The sequence below is a fragment of the Cyanistes caeruleus genome, chromosome 3 (genome assembly GCF_971803275.1).
Source record: "Cyanistes caeruleus chromosome 3, bCyaCae1.hap1.1, whole genome shotgun sequence".
NCBI classification, from domain to species: Eukaryota; Metazoa; Chordata; class Aves; order Passeriformes; family Paridae; genus Cyanistes; species Cyanistes caeruleus.
Window position 1 is genome coordinate 49,749,115 of NC_141703.1, and position 18,278 is coordinate 49,767,392.

Below are 18,278 nucleotides of genomic sequence, written 5' to 3' on the forward strand. Positions count from 1 at the left end.
TTAAATAACGGCATTACTTGGGTTTACCTAAAAGGTGCTAATGTCTTTATAAAGTAATCCTCTGTGACTTGATGCTTTTTAAACTTTGGCATTTGCGAGCTTACTGCAGTTCAGTTGCTCAGCCCTTGGCACAAGGAAAAGCTCCTCCACTCAGTGGAGGAAAAGCTCTGTTTCATCCAGCTTAACTTCTTACTCATTTAGAGGTTAAGACTGGATTCTCTCAGTCAAAAGTCTGTGACACCATGCAAAAAGAGTTTGGGGTTGGAAAACAAAACCTTTAACAATAAAAAAAAGCCTGAAGAAAAAGTGTGTCCATTTCGTAGCAGCAAGGATGTTGTATCCCAGACAGTTTCAGAGTATTTAAAAAAAGAAACCAACAAATACTGATTTGGAGGATATGGATGAGTTAACTGTCAGCACCTGGAACTGTAGATTAAGGGGCTGCAGCTTCTCTAGATAAGTCAAAAAAAGTGTACCTACTTCACAGATCCAAAATCTTAAGCTGATTTCTGCAAGCTAAAATTTTAGCTGATATAACCTTATAGGTGTGGGGTTTTTTTGTTTTTGTTTTTGTTTGTTTGTTTGTTTTGGAGTTTTTTTTGAGTAACATAAGATAAACTTTATAGATTAATTTTTCAGATACTTTTGGGGGAGAGAAGGGAGAAATTAAAGTGTCTGCTGTCACAAATCACTTTGGACACTTGCAAAAGGAGGTGAGGACAGGAAAAAGACATGAGCATTGATCACATAAGTCTGCAGCCATATTGCTGAAGAACAAGCCAGAGACTCTGACAACCACTGGAAAGCAGCTAAAACAGCTGTGTCGTAACTCCAGTGCGTTTCCAGACACAAAATGGTACTGTCTTGCCATTCATCTGTTGAAGGATTCTTAACTCCAAAATATCTTGGGTAACACACGATTCTATATTGCCCTCTATTTCCATGAAGCTAAAAAACACCAACATTTCCTTTGTTCAAACTATTTTTGAAATCCAGAGTCACACAGCAAGATGTATGAAAATGTCTTGTGGCTTAATGGAAAAAAAATAAAATTAATCCAAGTAATTTTTTTGGCCTATGGTTCAGAAAATATACCCTGTGTATACCTAGAACTCACCATAACAACTATTTCTACCTTTGGAACTGTAGAAATGAACGGTGAATTAACAATGCAGTTGCCCATTTTTAAGCCAAAAATAATTGGTTGGGGAATGTTTTCTTAGATTTGGGGTTTCTTGTGGAGTTGTGTTTGTTTGCAGGATTTTTGCTTTAGGTCTTTCTTGTTCATTTAATTCCTGCAAATCACACTGCATCTCTTTTATTTCAATCTTCTTTTCATATCTTTATGTACAAGGTCAAAGAGGTCTAATAAGCAAAGATGTGTTTTGCCCTGTATATATGCAATACTTGCAGTTGTGTTCTTGTCTTCCACCTCCCAGCTTGCTTTCCAAATGGCACCCAAGGGATTAATATCCATTTGAGTTAATGCTTAAGTTAAAACTCCAGTTCTGGCTTCTGTACAATAGAAGTGTGTGTGATACCATGGAAGCTGATAGTCCAAGCATTAAAGCTTTTTATTAGCTTTCACACATGGATTGTTTGCTATATGGGGTTCTTAAAAATTGGTTTTACTTTTTTTTTACTCAGTTTTGATAAAAAAGCATAAAACATTTCATACATAGTTCAGCAGAAAACAGCAAATGCTTTTTAGTGTTTATATTCTCTAGAGTGATTACATGCAAAGCACACTTAAAACCTAAAGAATTTAATGATAAATAAAAAAATTCCAAACATAAGATGAGATAAAATAATTTCTTTGCTCACTTTGTTTTTTGAGGGTGGGAGTTTTGTTTTTGTTTTCTATCCCTATGAGTTGTCCCTGGTTCACAGCCAGAGTATGGGAAAGTCTGTGACACTGAACTGTCTTGAAATATGAAGAAAGCAGTGGTGTATCCCATATCAATGTGCAGTACAAATTTTATCTTCATTGTCCAATGTTAAAACTTACTGAGGATGAACTAAATAAAAAGAGATATATGGATTTCACTAATTTACTGTTAGCAGCATTTTCTTTATTTTCAATAGAGCAATAGTTACAGAAGGCCCCTTCATTGTTGCCCTGAGACATGAACTTTGAAGAATTCAAGATTTAGAGAAGCTAAGGCCTTAATTAAAAATAAGCTTTGCTAAAGCTAATTAAAATAAATAGATGGGCCTTGTTAAAATTAGAGGTAGATATAGAGGCCTTGCTAAAATTAAAGGTTAATTATTGGCTAATAACTAGTTGTTTGTCAACTTTATGCTTGTTCAGCTGGGCTTATGATGAGAAACAAAGAATTTGGTAAAGAACTTCAAGAACATAAGACAATGGCAAATCAGAAACCCATTGAGGACATAAAACTAGGAGCCCACCCAAGGGTCCATTTGTCACTTTGCATTGAAAAGGCAGAAAGGTCAGAACGAGGAAGAGCCATATCCCTTCCTCCCTTTTGTGACCCCTACTCATAAAAGGACCACTAACTCATTTCAAGGAACAAACTACGCGCGTTTAATTGCTTTTTTTTCCTAATTAGCATAGGAAGTGGAGAGTGGGTGCCAAATGGGTTATGAATATGCATTTGTATTCAATACCTTTGTAAATAAAAAGCCTGTATTCACCTGTAATTAAGGGGAGCACTGGTCCAGAGCTGCTAATAGACATACATTCTGTAGCCCCAGAACAGTTAAAGAGTCTTTGTCTGTCTCAGCTGGATACTGATAGTAGATCATATCCATATTTGGGTAAATCAGCCCAGTGATTCCAGCTGCTCTAAAGCCTCAGTGTGGGGGACTGAGCAGTTCTAAATACAGTACAATCTCCAAAGATAAGACAAAAAAAATGTGGCTTTAGGTCCTATAGATATTTGCCTGGGCATCCTGTTAAAAAATCCCTTTATCCATACTGGTAGTCTCCATGCAACTATTTCTCTCCTCTAGGAACCCAGCTTGATGACTAAATATTAAACTAGACTTACAGATGAGGCAGTTGTACCATGTGATATGAATATCAAGCATAGGTACAAAGAGCATGAGAAATATTTAGGTGAATGTTTAGGTGCAGAATTTGCCATGGACCCAAAAAAGAGCTGACCTGGGAACAGCTACAAGCCAATGTGTAATTAATGAGGATAACAGAAAAAATTACTTGTACTTCAAGTGAACCAATTATAAGCACACCATAAATGCAGTAAAAATGACTGACTCGTCAGATTTTAGTTTAACTAAAGAGGCCTCAGTGTTTGTACCAACTCCAGTTTGATACTTCACTTTAGCAGCATGGATCAGTGGTTAGGGGTGAGAATAACACAATATGGTCAAAATGTATCTCATTTTTATTGACACAACAATACATCCCCCGAATAAGAAAGTGAGCAGAAAGATAAGGTGAAAGGAGACGGACTCATGTATCCTCTGTGGACAGTATTTCAGTAAGATTTTCACAACAAATGTGAAGAGCCCCTGCAGACACACAATCAGAAAACAACCACAGGTAGCAGTGCTTGAACTCAAGACTCATGGCCCGAGCTTCCTTAGCACTAATATTGTCAGTGGTAGTGTGAAAAGAGGATGCAATTCTGAAAATTAAATATTATTTTCCTTTTGTTGCTTACAAAACAGCATTTCCTCGAGGCCTTTTTAATGGAGGTAGATGTTCTGGGCTTGCATGATTTTGGTAGCAGGGGGGACTACAGGGGTGGCTTCCCCCATGCCCAACAGTGCCAATACCAGGCAGCTCCAGGACTGGCCTGTCACTGGCCAAGCCTGAGGCAATCACAGATGGTGACAGAACCTCTGGGGTAACAGAGTTAAGGAGGGGGGGAAAGCCCTGCACAGTGTCAGCCAGGAGAGAGGAATGAAAACACATGAGAGAAACAGCCCTGCAGGCATGCTGGAGCAGGTGGATGCCCAAAGGAGGCTTTAGCCACATGGGAAGCCTGCACTGGAGCAGGCTCCCAGCAACACCACTGGAAGAAAGGGTCCACAGAGGAGCAGGTTTGCAGGCAGGACTTCAGCAGGACTTGGCCCTGCTGGAGCAGTCCCTGAAGGACTGCACTCTGTTGAAGGGACTCACGCTGGAGCAGCTCATAAGGAATACTAGTTGTGGGAAGGCCCCACACTGGGGAAGTTGATGGAGGGCTGTCTCCTCCCCGTCAGTGGTCCTTCCCCTGAGGAGTAAGCAGCAGCAGATACAACGTGTGATCTAAACACAGTCCCCATTCCTGGTACCCTTGTGTCACTTGGGAGTAGGAGAGAAAGAAACACTACAGCACAATTCCTGTAATGAAAATATCTAGTTTAGGTTGAAATAAGCAGCATACCCTAGAGGGCTTGGATCTCTGCAGTGACTCAGGATGGGCAGGAGTCACCAATGACAAGCTCAGAGAAAGATACGCAACAAGCTCAAGGAGAAAAATCTAACCTCACTCCAACCAGTTAAAAATTAGAATGAGATCTTGCAGTAGTTGAAAGTAATCATCAATAGAGGAAACAATGATCAGAATCTTCCTTTATTACTTTAGCTAGGGCATGAATTTGCCTAGTCTGTAAGTCAGCTCAGAGCTGGCATGTTCTGAAAAGATCTTGAGAAACACATTTCTTCATCTTTCTCCTGAAAAGAGTAAGTCCCCAGTCTGGAGCTGAGGTTATGAGTATTTTTTAACTTTTCTAGTTAAACTGCAAATACACCCCTCACCCCACTCCTCCATCCCAGTTTAATGTTACTCATCATCTGTAACATTCATATGGCTATATTCACCTTAGTTGTACTTTAAATATTAAGATCTTAATATATAGACTAATCCTTAGCATGTTTACATTCTCAAAGAAGTCTTGAATATATGAATAAAACAGTCAGAGAGGAGAGTTAGTGGTAAGAACTATCATTTATTAGACTTTCAGAGGGAGGATTTAATAGATTTAAAAATCTGGAATAGATGTCTTATTTTGAACCTTTCTAACTAAATGCATCCTTCTGTTTTTCTTCACCTAAACCCATTATCATTTATCTATTTCAATCCCTAAGTTGCTGTGGAACTGTCAAATGTTTCTTACCTTCATTATATACCAATCAAACACTCTCCCTTCAATCCCACCCTCCCCATCCCCTACCCCTGCTTCACTGCCAGCCCTTCCAGCTGGAATTCCTTGCTGTATGTTCCCTCTTCTGATCGTTCTGCAAAGATCAAAATAGTTGTCTGACTTCACAAAGTCAGCATAGATTAGTGTAAAAACACTCAGATATCTTTCTCAGTCAGTTACTTTCCACACAATTATATATTTTCTTCTTCTTTTTTTTTTTTAATTTTTTTAAAGCTAACAGTCATGGTGCATGTCATGGTGCCTCTCCAAAAGAGCACTGTAAGAGTCTACAGAGCACAACACCCTCTGTTCTGGACTGATTCATGACTTACGAGAGATTTTTGAGCTGTCTCTGATGAACATGTTTTTCTTTGCATGAAACAAACTTTCAGCTCCTCTATGGCAAACACAAATGCAAGAGTTCATTCATTCCTTCATTCATTTGTTCGGTCTTCTCCAGGAAAGTGATCTATAAGCACATCATTTACCCTTTGGCCATTTATTAGCCTTGCAGCCAACAACTCCTTGGAAATTTCATGTATGTGATTTGTGTCCAAAGGATTTATTTATTAAATTGCATTTATTTATTATTTATTTATCTCAAGCAAGTCTTTACACAAAATATTTTTTATCTGATTTCATTTTGATTTTTAATTTGCCATATTTTATATTTTTTCATAGTTCCTTATTCAGGAAGGAACAATATCATTCAATCTTTGAACCACGAATGACTCATATCTTGCATGAGAATATATAGTTCCTGGAATGATGTATAGTTATCTGAATATCAGTCTTTTTAACTTTTAGGTCACTTACTACTCACAATGGTTTGAATTCTATTGGATCTTACTTTTTCTTCATTGTTTTGGCATAGTATTTTTTAAGGTTTGATGTGCCTTTCCTCTGAAATTTCAACATGATGCTTTTCAAAAAGCTGGACATATCTGTACATATATAACTTTTTTCAGCCTCTCTTAATTCCTTTTAAGAAAGATTTCTTTTAATTTTATTTGCTGGTTTTGGAAATTAAAACACTGTGGTGGTGTTTGAGGGGTTTTGCTTTGTTTTCTTTGAGTTTTGTTTCGTTCACTTGTTCCTGCAGCCATGTGCCCTATAATCTCTGGTACAAAGGAGTCCTTGGACAGCATTGCTCTGCACCAGGACCTGCAAGCACATCACCATGAGCAGCTGTGCATTTCCTCACTGGCTGCCATTTGCTGCTGTCATTCTCATGATGGCTAAAAATTAAGTCTCTGCATCACACTCTGAAGAAGGATTTATCCAGATCACAAAGAGGTAATTAACATCTTTCATTATGACTGTGTTCCTGTCCTGAGAGACCCTCTGATCTCCTAAAGCATGTCACAGTCAGACTTGAGAGGGTAGAGGGATCAGCAAAACAGTTCAAATGTGACATTTCCTGGTTTCACCTTGGAGCTCCAATCCATGCAGATTCTGTCTTATTTACTGGAAGTTAGAAGTTAGCATAAATTATGCAGTCTTTCAAAGAGTTGGCTATGATGAGCTGCCTCTATTAGTTCTTCATCTTGCCATAAGTATGGGTTTTTTGTTAATTCAACCTTCTCATATTTACACTAGTAAAATTAAGCCCATTCAAAAACCATATGACCACATGGCATAAAATCTTTAACAAAGTCTTCGTTATCAAGGGTATCTGGGAACTGTTGGATCATTAATGGATCTGGGTTCCCATATTGCATGATAATTACAGAGACCAAATATACTCCACTTAAATCAATATATGGCTGTCACCATTTTTGTGAAAGGAAGATTCCCAGCTTCTATATGACATCTTGAGATCAGCCATTGTGTAAACAACTAACATCAATATGACTTTGCTCATGACAAAAATATGGCAGAGAGGGAATTTGCTTAGCACAGGGAAACAGGCATGAGCTGTCTCTATTTTCAGGGACAGTAATTTGATTCATCCAAGGACAAACCACACAGATCATCCAGCTTTTCCAAAATGTTGCATGCAGTTATCCATGAAGATATAATCAAAGCTTGATGTGCAGTGACAAAGTAGTAGAGAACGAGCAATTCAATAATTGTGGAAGTATCCTCTCATTTTAAATATCAATCCAAGGCTAGTAGAAAATAATTTCTAAGAGATACTTCTGGTGAAAAAAGATTAATTCTAATGTCAAGAAATATTTTATCACTCCTAAATATATTCTAGTTACCAGAATAGCAGACTGTTAAAATAGCTAAATCATCATCATCATCATCATCAAACAACAATCAAAAACTCAGTCTAGTGCAAAACACATATAGACGACTTTTATGAAACTACTTTATTAAAAAAATACAGCCACTATTTGGTGAATGATGTGTAAATATTCATTTAAGACTCTTCAAAATGCATTTTTAAAGACCATTACTGCTGCACACAGCTTTAGTTTAACTATTTTATTAAGTTTCTCCTCTACAAGACCTCTTATGAGCAACATACAGATAGGTCCCCTGCATCATGATGTGTTTTGCAATTACACATATGCATAGGAAGTACACAAAATTTTACTGCTTTTCCTGACTTGTCACACAAACATATTTTTGTTATTTTATGGATCTGTTTCTGCTGCATTTATTGCAAAATTCTAGTTGTTAAAGAGCATTGTATTTAAAACAATAACAGTTCTCAATACATTCACTTAAATCCTCCTTAAGTATAAAAACAACTGAGAGACATCTGGTTCCAACTGAGACAGGAAATGTCTTTGCTGACGTGGGATCATGTTTATTTCAAAGAAGTCCAAGGATGATCTTGGGAGGTACAGAGGAATATATTTAATACAGTATCAGACAAACTGGTAAAAAACTACAACAAACAAAAGAATAGTAGGAAAACAGGTAAGTATGGCACAGTGAATAATAATTATCTTACCTGATTTCTTTCCCCATACACCTCTGATGGCGCAATAGCCTAAGCAGATGAGCAACACGCCGTTCCAACAACAGCAGAGCTAGCAAAGCCTCATTTTCTATGGATCTGTGTTCCGTGCCTCCATGTTCTCCTCTGCCTATTTCCCGATCTCCTCGCTCCCACCCCATTTCCTGGCTGGTGTCTCTGACATGAAACAGCAGAGCCCTGCTGCTGAAGCCACAGGGCAACATCCCCAGTGACTGGCCACTTAGTCAGGTGAGATGGAGCAGTTTAGTGCTGAATTTGGGCTGAGGCCATTTCCTGGGGGTCTCCTTCAGGAGTCTTTCTCGACAGCATCAGGTGGCCCTAGAGGAAGAAGCAGGAGAAGCCCTTTCAGTATGTACCTATGTAAGCAGTAACACATTTTTTTCTCCATTTTTTTGTCGACTAGTGTTTTGGTTTAGCTGGCTTGGTTCCCCAGTCTGGTTCACTGCTAGTTCAAATGCTGGGAGGGAAAGAATGCTTTCAGTGACATTGTCAGTTCAAAATGAAAATGCTTGTCAATGTGAAGATTCAGTTTATGAGTCTACCAAAAGTCAACCACCATTAGTTATGAAATGTATAATTTTTATGAAATAATTTCCATTCTGTCAGATTTGGTAGTGGTTGATCAATTTAAACATTATCAGGAAGAAAATAATGGATGAACTGGCAATTACAGCACATAAATCCACTGTAGGAAAGTAAGATATAAATTATACACACAAGCTTACATATGGAGTAGGAGTGACAAAGATTAGGACTCGTCCACTTCAAAAAGAGCCATCTGAAGGTAATTCACAGTAAAGGGCCTTATTTACAGTGATGGAATGTGTTTTACTGGCTGTGGTGTGAGGTGACATGTCATAATAAAATTCCACATTTCCCTGTATGCTTAAACACCCTTGCAGTCACCACAGGCAGCAGGACACTCCATGTTTCTGCCAGCTTTATGTTCTGTGTAACGAGACAAGAAGTTCAAAAAAGGGTGATCTTTCTCACAAAATACATGGAGCATTAAGAAATTTGCTCCCTCAAAAGGCTGCTTGCTAAACAATGACGGATGTTATGACAGATTCCAAAGAGAATCAGAAGCACATTCATGCTTCCACCAGTGAGTATTAGATGCAACAGGCTTGACATGTAGCCTGCCTCAGGATATTCTTAAACCATGGGTGAGACAGCATACTCAAGACTGTTTATTCTCATTCCTTCTTAAAAATTATTTCCCTAAATCTCTGTAAGAAGCAGTATCCTGGATGACATGTACCTAATGTCTTTTTTTTAGTATGATCAGTGTTATTTCCAACTGTTTTGTTGAAGAGTGGGAAACAGAGACTTGTCCCTGTTGCACACTGTTGAATGGTGTACCACAAAGGAGACAGGTAAAAATGGTGCACACCCTCACTACCCAGCACTGGCTACACAAGAGAAATGCACTGCCTTTCTGCCCCTAGGAAACAGCAGCAACTGCACTGTGGTTTTCAGAACTACTGTTATTGTATTTGAGACCCCAGTTCTTTCAAATCTCTGCCTCGGTGAGGAAAAGCACACAGGGGGCTTCAACTGTCTGTGCCAGACATCCTTTCTGCTGCCTCAGACTGGATCACCGTTCTCAGAGTGAGGCCAAAGCCTTTGCCTTCTTCCCTGCAGCCCTTGTGGCACTCGGATTCACCTGTACTGAACAAGGCAGAGGGGAAGAGAAGGCTTTTGCTTTTAAATGTGTCATGACAGACAGATGATTCACATTTAAAACATGTACATAAATATGTATAGCTATATAAGTATGTATAAATACATATATGTATGCTTTATACAGAAGAACTATATTAAAATAAAGGCTATGAAGAAAAGCTCTTTAAAGTTAGAAAATGTCATCATTAATTCTGCACAATGTTTACACGTTCAGTCCCTCTCAGCCAGTAAAGTCATTCATGGGTTCATGGTTTTTTTCTACAAGATCTTGCCCCATTAAAGCAGATGGTTACTTTAAAATGAATAAGCAGCTATTTGTCCAATACTTGCAGTACATTCCCTTGCCCTGAGCTTTATTTATGGAACACTACATAAGCTGTGCTTTGAAAATTTATTAACTTCATTCTGGGTTGAAGATGTTCAAAATCCTCCAGTAAAAAAGTACTCTTTATTCAAAACTAAACCTTTCTGTGGCAGACTTTTAACATAAAGAATCTGCACTCTGAAAAAAAGAGAAAGGAAAGGGGATACAAGGAAAAAAGGGAAGGGAGGGAGGGAGGGAGGGAGGGAGGGAGGGAGGGAGGGAGGGAGGGAGGGAGGGAGGGAGGGAGGGAGGGAGGGAGGGAGGGAGGGAGGGAGGGAGGGAGGGAGGGAGGGAGGGAGGGAGGGAACCATGAACCCATGAACCAGTAATTCCCATAGAACTTTATTTTTGGGGTTTATGATGCTCATTGCTGTAGATCTTGACTTTTTTACACTATTAATTAAATTACATAGTTCTTCTATAGGAGACAGGGATTTTTCAAAGCCTATTTTAAAAAGGTTCAAATAAATGAAGGTGAGATGGGATTCAGATACAACCTGACTGTGTAGGATGAAAATAAAGTTTGGAAATGAGGAGCCTATTTGAAGTTACCTCATAATAATCAACAGGAACATTTTCCTAACCATATCTACTATTCACATACTGGATTAAAATAAAGCCAATGTGCCAGAAAAGAAAGAGAACTTATTATCCCTCTCACTCCCTTTATGGATCACACCATCATTAAGAAAAGAGATAGTGCAGAGAAATGTGAAGCAGCATTTCTGCATTAGGCCACCATAGAACATTGCCAGTTCTCTTGCAAAATCAAAATGATAACTCTTTGGTATTTGTATTCAGTAGTCCAGTTTGAATAAAAAATAGAAATATAAACTGTGATTGGCCTCTCCTGTTATGAAATAAACTCTTGACACTTCATGCAGCTTGCTGCAATGTTTGGCAGTGAATTGTGAACTGCATTTGAACGTGACATCACTGTTACGTGACATCTGCTAAAAAGCTTCATCAAATCTAGACCCTTCCCCTTCTCCACTGTCTGCAGCGCTGCACATATTTAAGCTGCACTGAGAGTTTGTTTAAGCAGCTTTTAAAAAGCACTTCTGCAATAGAAATTTGTAAATATTCCCATAACAGTGAGTTTCATTTGAAGTTAAACTGGTGTGCAAAATGGGCATTCAGCCCCATCGATCTGACGTACACAATGCCAACAGCACAAGGACAAACATGTTACCATGGAAGTCATGGCACCCGTGAACCAGGAGCAAACTGCTTGCAAATGGATTTATTATGAAACAGCGTCACTGATTGCTTCATAGATTACTCCGTGGAGCTGTGTTCTACTTCGGATAAGCACTGCTGTCTGGAAAAGCAATTAGGGATTTCTGGATTTGAAACTGTTAATCTATCAACAGGAGGCACATCTACTTATAGTACTATGAATTCAAAATGTATGCATAAGCCTACAGTATCAGACAGAGAAGCTGAGAGCAAAATAATGTCCTATACACACCCAATGGAGAAGGAGAAGCCTTTTTAGGTGTTGTAGCAGAGATATGAAGACAGGTTCCTTGCCTGGGAAACATGCTTTGCAGCACTGACCTGTTACAGTGAACACTGCACTAAATTAAGCAAGACAGAACTGTAGATGTATAAAATGTCTTTTCCAGCTACAGAAATAAGCCCCACAGAGAATCTGGACAAAGTTTTCACAGGACAGCAGTGGGTGTTTAATTGAGGGAAAGTGCTGGGAAGCCACTTAGTGGCTATGATTATTCACTCTGGATGAATAGTGATTGACGGGCACAAGGAGGGTGGAAACCAATGAAGCAAAAGGTTTACTTGGTTTGCTGAAGAAGTCAGGGGGGAGAAAAAATTGTTTCCTGCCATTTCACATAGATTACCTTTCAGATACTGGGAGTTCATCCAAATTTTTCCAGTCAAACAGTCTTTATGTAACCTGGATCATCACCAAACCAAAAGCAGAAAGCAATTACAGGGTGAGAGATGTGAAGGCCAAATCAAAGGAAATGTAACATACAATACTCAAACTATACAGTGTCGCTGCTTCCTTGCTCATGCTGAAGTTGTCAATATAAAACATTCCCTCTGAGGCATCTGTGGCTGAAGACAAATTTTACCAGATGATGTTGTCTGACTAGAGGCCTGTTATCAAGTTATATGTGATTCCTGGTATAGCACAGCTGACTTGTTTTGATACATTGCTATCATGGAAAAAAATGTAAGATGTGCCAGGAACAATTTCCAGCTGATTCGTAACTTGCTCACCATCTTACTATTTTTTATGAGTCCCTGAAGTGCTAGAAATGCCAGCTTCTATCCTCCCACCAGAAATAAAATCAGGAACATATAAGCATGGATTTCTCAAGACCAGTTAATTCAGCTAAAGGACACAAACCACACCATTTCTGTGATGACTGTAATCCTTTGCAGTGTCGTTTTCTTCCTGGTTCTTCGATTTTGCATTCTCAAGACAGAAGAATAGGTGCCACAAAGTGCAATATCCACATTCCAATAGTCGGACGACATAAGGAAGGAGACTATCATTCAAACATGTAAACATGTTAGAAAGATTTCTAGGTAATACCATAAAAAAAAAAAAAAAAAATAGCAGGAGTACTGAAACTAATTGCTCTTTACCATTAAGGATGAATGCCATTATTAGCCCAAAGCTGGCGGGCTTAATTTTCCATTAAGTTATTTAAGGCAGTAAAAGAAATCCAAGATTGTCAAGCAGGTACAGAGATGTCATTTTAGTATGACACAAATTACTGATTCCAGTGGATTCCCCACTCTTAATGAGGGACTTTGATTTACAACTTCTTAAAACTCAATGAACTTCGTAAGAACTTAAAATATTTGAATTAATATCTAAAATGCCTTCAGGTACATGGTTACAATATTCAGATCTGCACACAAAGCTGCTTGTGATGAACATTTACCCATGGATATGTGCCTGGGTAAATATATGTATATATATATGTGTGTGTGTGTGTGTGTGTGTATTTGTGTGTGCACATATATGTATGCATGTATATATGTATGTATGTATATATGTATGTATGTATGTATGCATATGTATATAGGTGCTTGGGCACACTGTTTGATCAGCCAAGTGAGCTGTGAGATACAGCAGAACTCAATTACAAGCAATTGATTCCCAGCCTCACAACTGTCCATGCCTCTAAACATACCTTGCAATCTAGTATAAAAATGGCCTGGAATTCAGCAGGGCCTGGGAGCAGAGCCAGAAACAACGGGATACCCATCCATATGGAAATGTGGAGCCACCAATGCAGCACAGCACGGTATAGACACCTGACATAAATCATAGGTAACATCTAACAGTGCAGGCACAACAGTGGGAGCAGGCAGAGCAGAGATACATCAGTACGGATACACTGATGTAATTATTATTCCAGAGGGGATTCTGAATGTAAGAAAGCCATTAGATGTGATGACAGCTTCTTTGTTTTTTCTTGCAGAATTTCACCATAATATACAGGCCAAATTTGATTGGAGATGGCAGGATATTTTTTCTGATTATTCCAGGTATTAAATCATAGACCTCTGCATGTGTGTGTGTTTGGTCTCTTCAGTATCATTTTTGTGGGTACTGAAGAAAGATATGGATAAATTCTGAATTAAAATGTAGTAATACATTTATTTTTTTTTTCTTCTGTATCAGATTTTTTCTTTTTAACAGCAGAGGAAACAGCAAGTTATTCTTTTTTGTGAAAATTTCTATACATATTTATCATAGTATGATCTTGTAAAGTTCTTCTCTTTCTTGTTTAAAATACTAACTTCCAGTTCTGTTATTAAAGTTTCAGGGTCTTTTTAACCAATTCTAGAGTGTTCATGAATACAAGTTCCAAGATTATAATCTATGAGGAATCTTAGATATTAAACACTGTGAAAGTAACCTAAATGTATACAGTTAAATTTTTAGAAATTCTTTCAGCTATTACACAGTGCAAGAAACATCTGCACTTGGATTAAGAACTTCAGCAAACTGATTTCTGCACTGATGGAACCAGTTAATTTCAGCAAACCTCTAAAGTAATCCAAGGTATCTTAGAATCTTAGTATCTTAGAATCCATATCATTGCTTCAGCACTCACAATACCACAGTGATAGGTGGGTTAAATGGTTGAAGTGACCTTTGTTGTGGACCCTTCTCACATGGACATCTAGAAAAATATTGCCCTGATTTTCAGGCATGCTGAGACACCATGCTATGAACTGAAAACCATGAGAACTGTCAATTCTCAGCAGCTCTGAAAAACACCCCTAAGTGAGATAACTTGGGAATCTTTCTATGTCAAGAGAATGAAGGGTGCTATGCCAGAGAGCAAATGATTTGAATGTGGACTGTGTTTAGAATCCCTGCTATCCTTTGCCCTGCTACTGATTTAAAACCCAGAGATCTGGACAAGAGACATTCTAGCACAGGCTAACAATCAACAGCTGCTAAACTGTGATTACCCTACCAGCACAGGAAAAAAAACAAACCAATCTCTGTCATTCAGGCAAACACCAGTTTTTCAGTCTGAACTTGAAGAGACCAACGATTCACAAACAGGTGATAGCCTTCAATCACCTATAAAGAAAATGTTATGGCTGGTCATTTGACAGAGAGAATTAGTGCCTATAAGAAAAAGAATAACTGGTAATTTTAATGAGTGAAAGAATGAACTTCCTGCATGAATGGAAAACGACCCATATCCCCAGCAGAGGTATGGACTTATTCCATGATGTAGGTTGGCAAGAATCTCATGGAAGGAAATTTAGCATACACTGGAGGATGTTGATCACATCCTCCAAAGAATGCCCAAGAGCGGTAACAAAATTAAGTCAAAATGGCATACATGAATCTTATTGTTTTGTCTGAGTTCATACATCCCTTGTGCTTTCTAATTAGGGGCAAACAGGCTCTCAGTGTTTTTTAAAATTGTTTTATGTACTTAACTTTTCCCTGGAGAAGTAAATTATGCCCACCAGATTAAAGTTCAGAGGAAGGATGTGATTAAATGCTTGAGGCACTATAAAGTACCAGTGATGGTGCTAATGCCAAAGAAAGATAGATCATAAGTATCCATTTTAAAGAAGGAATAACATAAAGTTTGAATCCAGCAAATACACCAGAAAGGACAAAGGAAAAAGTCAGTGCTGGAGTCTATTCCTACTCAGGAAGCTAAAAAGCACACATGACCTGTGATTAAAGTAACCCTTCTTAAAAATCTACAGTAATTGCATAATTAAAATACAAATACTTTGAGGTCACATTAAACTTTTTGATTGACCCTGAGTTATCACTCTAATTACAGGCATTTCTAACAAAAGAAAGTGTGATATCTTCAAGAGCTTGCAGTCATATCACACAGCTCTAGGCACCTGGACACCTCTACAGCTGGTGGAGCAGCACAGCAGAAAATCTGACCAACCAAGAATAGCTGAGTAGAAACATCTAAGACTGTCCACATAACTTAAAAAATTCATAACAGTAATGACATGGCATGCTCTGACTGAAAGCTACAGAGATATGGGTATTAACATCTCTCATGCCTTAGTCAGAGCAGCCATCTGAGCCTCCTGGGGAACATCCTAACCAGTCTACTCAATGCCAGCCTGGCTTAGACTTTCTAGTTCTCTCTGAAGAACATTTCACTTTGCATAAAATAAGCATTTATGGGCATGTGAGCACTCAAAAGGGCTATGAGTGTCCTCAGATCAAGGAGACCTTTGGTTTCTTTTACATACCTTACAGCACATTTTAGCTCTATGGTTATAAGAAATTTTATGGTTCCATTTTTAATTATCTAAATGATGCATTACAACACCTTGGTTTTGTGAGTGGTAGGTATGGTTTTCATCCAGCTTGAAAAAACAAAATGTGTAGAAAATGTGCTCTTTTCATAGTTTTGCCATTTTTAACACAAATTTAAAAATACTTGAGGACATTCCATTGTCTTTCTTTTGAAGAATAAACAAGCAATCCTTCAGTAAAACTGTTTTATGAGGTTCATAACAAGCCTCTGGTTTTAAAAGGAGCCCTTCACACTAGTGTGGTGTGAGAGACATACAGACTGTATACACAAATCTAAATATAACAGGACTCTCAGAAACTTTCAACATCATCCAGTTCAGCTCTCCAAAACAAATATTGAGACCATGCAATAGAGGATTCAGGAAAACAGCAAATGAATCCTCTGTCTTCTTTGCAGCATCAAGTTTGAAAGTGGTTTGCCTCTTGATCTCTAAGCTCTGTTTCTCTTGTCTCAGTCAGGACTACAACAGACTATGAAGTAAAGGGAGTGGTCACACAGACACAGTATGTGTTTCACACTTAACAGGCTTGTTCTACACTCTTCCCATCTGAACACAACAGTATCAAAAATATTTATGGGGCAGTAAGTAACCTTTGTGGATTTTTCCCATTCCACACAGCTCAGAATACTCTGAACCAGCTCCAGAAACACAGGAGCTTGCCAAAACATTAGTTCAAGCAGGTGGTTCCAATTCATAGGACTTTTACCTTCTCTATGCTTGAGAGGTTCTTGGAACAACAAAAAACCTCACATGCCTATGTTGGCAAGTGTAAGATTTGAAAGGCAGATGTTATTCTCACATCCACCCACTGAAATCCCCTTGCCAGATTAGCTAGTATCAGAACTATGACTTTTGAACTGGCCTCTGGGAGGGCTGCTATAATAGGGCAGCTACAAGCCATGTCCTGCCACTTATCTTTGTGCCCGTTACTGGGAAAGAAAGAAAAATTTAAAAAAGAGAGAATTCTGAAGAATGGTAATTTCTTACCTGGTAATTTGTTTCTACACTTGCCCTAGCATGCAAACTCAAACTCTAGCTAAAACTCCTCCTGTCAGCAGATAGATGCAATGAAAATATAAAGCCCGTGGGATGTGAGATTTTAAATACAGAGGGATGATCTCTCTGCCTAAGTTCAGATTCAAATTTCTGAAGCAATAAAGGTGAAACTGCCCTTTCAGAATGTACAGTAGAAAATTACCATATAGATTCTTCAGAGAGAGAAAACAACACTAAATCAGATGAAAAGGTATTAAAATTTTGCAGGTAATTACTAATTTTGAAAGCAGTATTAGCTAAACAGTGGACCATTGATAAATAATTTTCTTCTGTTTTCTGTCTCTATGCAAGCATTTTGATTATAAGGTTGGTCTGTTCCCCTCCTGATGTTTTACCTCCTGTTTGAACTGATATAGGGCAAACAGTGGAGGATTTTTATCCCTTGGTAATTTATTGTCCAGATGGATACACATGACATGCCCAGCCCACCCAAGTAGGGCCAGTAACCAGTTGACCACCTGGTAAGACGATTAAAGCTTATCACAAAGTCACATGGCAATGAAGGACGACTGGACATCTATGAAAGGATTGAGACTGATCAAAGAAATACCTCCTTTCATTGATTTGAAGGAGAGAAGTATGTACAGGAAGACGAAGATTTAAGGCAACAGTTGTAACAAAAACAATTTAAGAAAGAGTAGATAGTAATGTGATCACTTCATACTTAGATGCAGCATGTCCATGCTTTTGCCCTTGAGATTCATGTTAAGCAGCTGTTCTCCAGGTGGGAATCCTTAGGAACTTTTCAACAACATTCTCAAACAGGCAGCACTCTGAATGAGAAGCTACTGAGAGCCATGAAATACTGACAACATGAGACTACCTTGCATCCATCCCATTGCAGAACTTCGATTAGGGACTGTAGAAAAGTTCCTCTATCTTTTAAAGACATGGTATCCTAATTCCTTCTTGAGGAAATGTAGCAGAACTCATGTGTTTGGACAGGTGGGTTTTTTTGTTTTGGTTTGGGGTTTTTTTCATTGTTTTTAAAACACAACCAGAAGTGGTGCCAACACCCACTTTTAACTGTTGTCCACATAAGGTATGGTATCCACATTTCAATTTGAAGATTCAGGTTCCAGCTTCTCCCAGCAAACAGCGCAACTCACATCTCCCACCTGATAAACAAGGGTTCTAATAATCAGTCACTTAACTAACTAGAATGGGTGGACTTTCCATCCTTCTGTACAGCAAAGCAGGGAAGAGCACTGATACATCATGACATTGTAATTCAGGGGCTGTGGTGATCAGCAGGAAAAATGGCATCTGTACGCTTCGGTCCTTACCTCTAGAAGAACACTGCTAAAT

The 18,278-nt window shown here is 38.5% G+C and overlaps 2 long non-coding RNA genes across 4 annotated transcripts in view; one reads left to right on the forward strand and one right to left on the reverse strand.

Annotated features, from left to right (window-relative positions):
• Positions 1-7,514: 7,514 nt before the first annotated feature.
• The window catches only part of LOC111930569 (uncharacterized), a 61,118-nt gene continuing 50,354 nt past the window's right edge, over positions 7,515-18,278 (reverse strand). For all 3 annotated transcript variants that reach the window (XR_015284537.1, XR_015284536.1, XR_015284538.1), the window contains one exon: positions 7,515-8,371. This is a non-coding gene — a long non-coding RNA (uncharacterized LOC111930569). The remainder of the gene's footprint in view (positions 8,372-18,278) is intronic.
• On the forward strand, positions 8,779-10,277 carry LOC111930720 (uncharacterized). Its single transcript, XR_002865290.2, has 3 exons — positions 8,779-9,158; positions 9,333-9,429; positions 9,502-10,277. It is a non-coding gene; the product is annotated as an uncharacterized LOC111930720 (long non-coding RNA).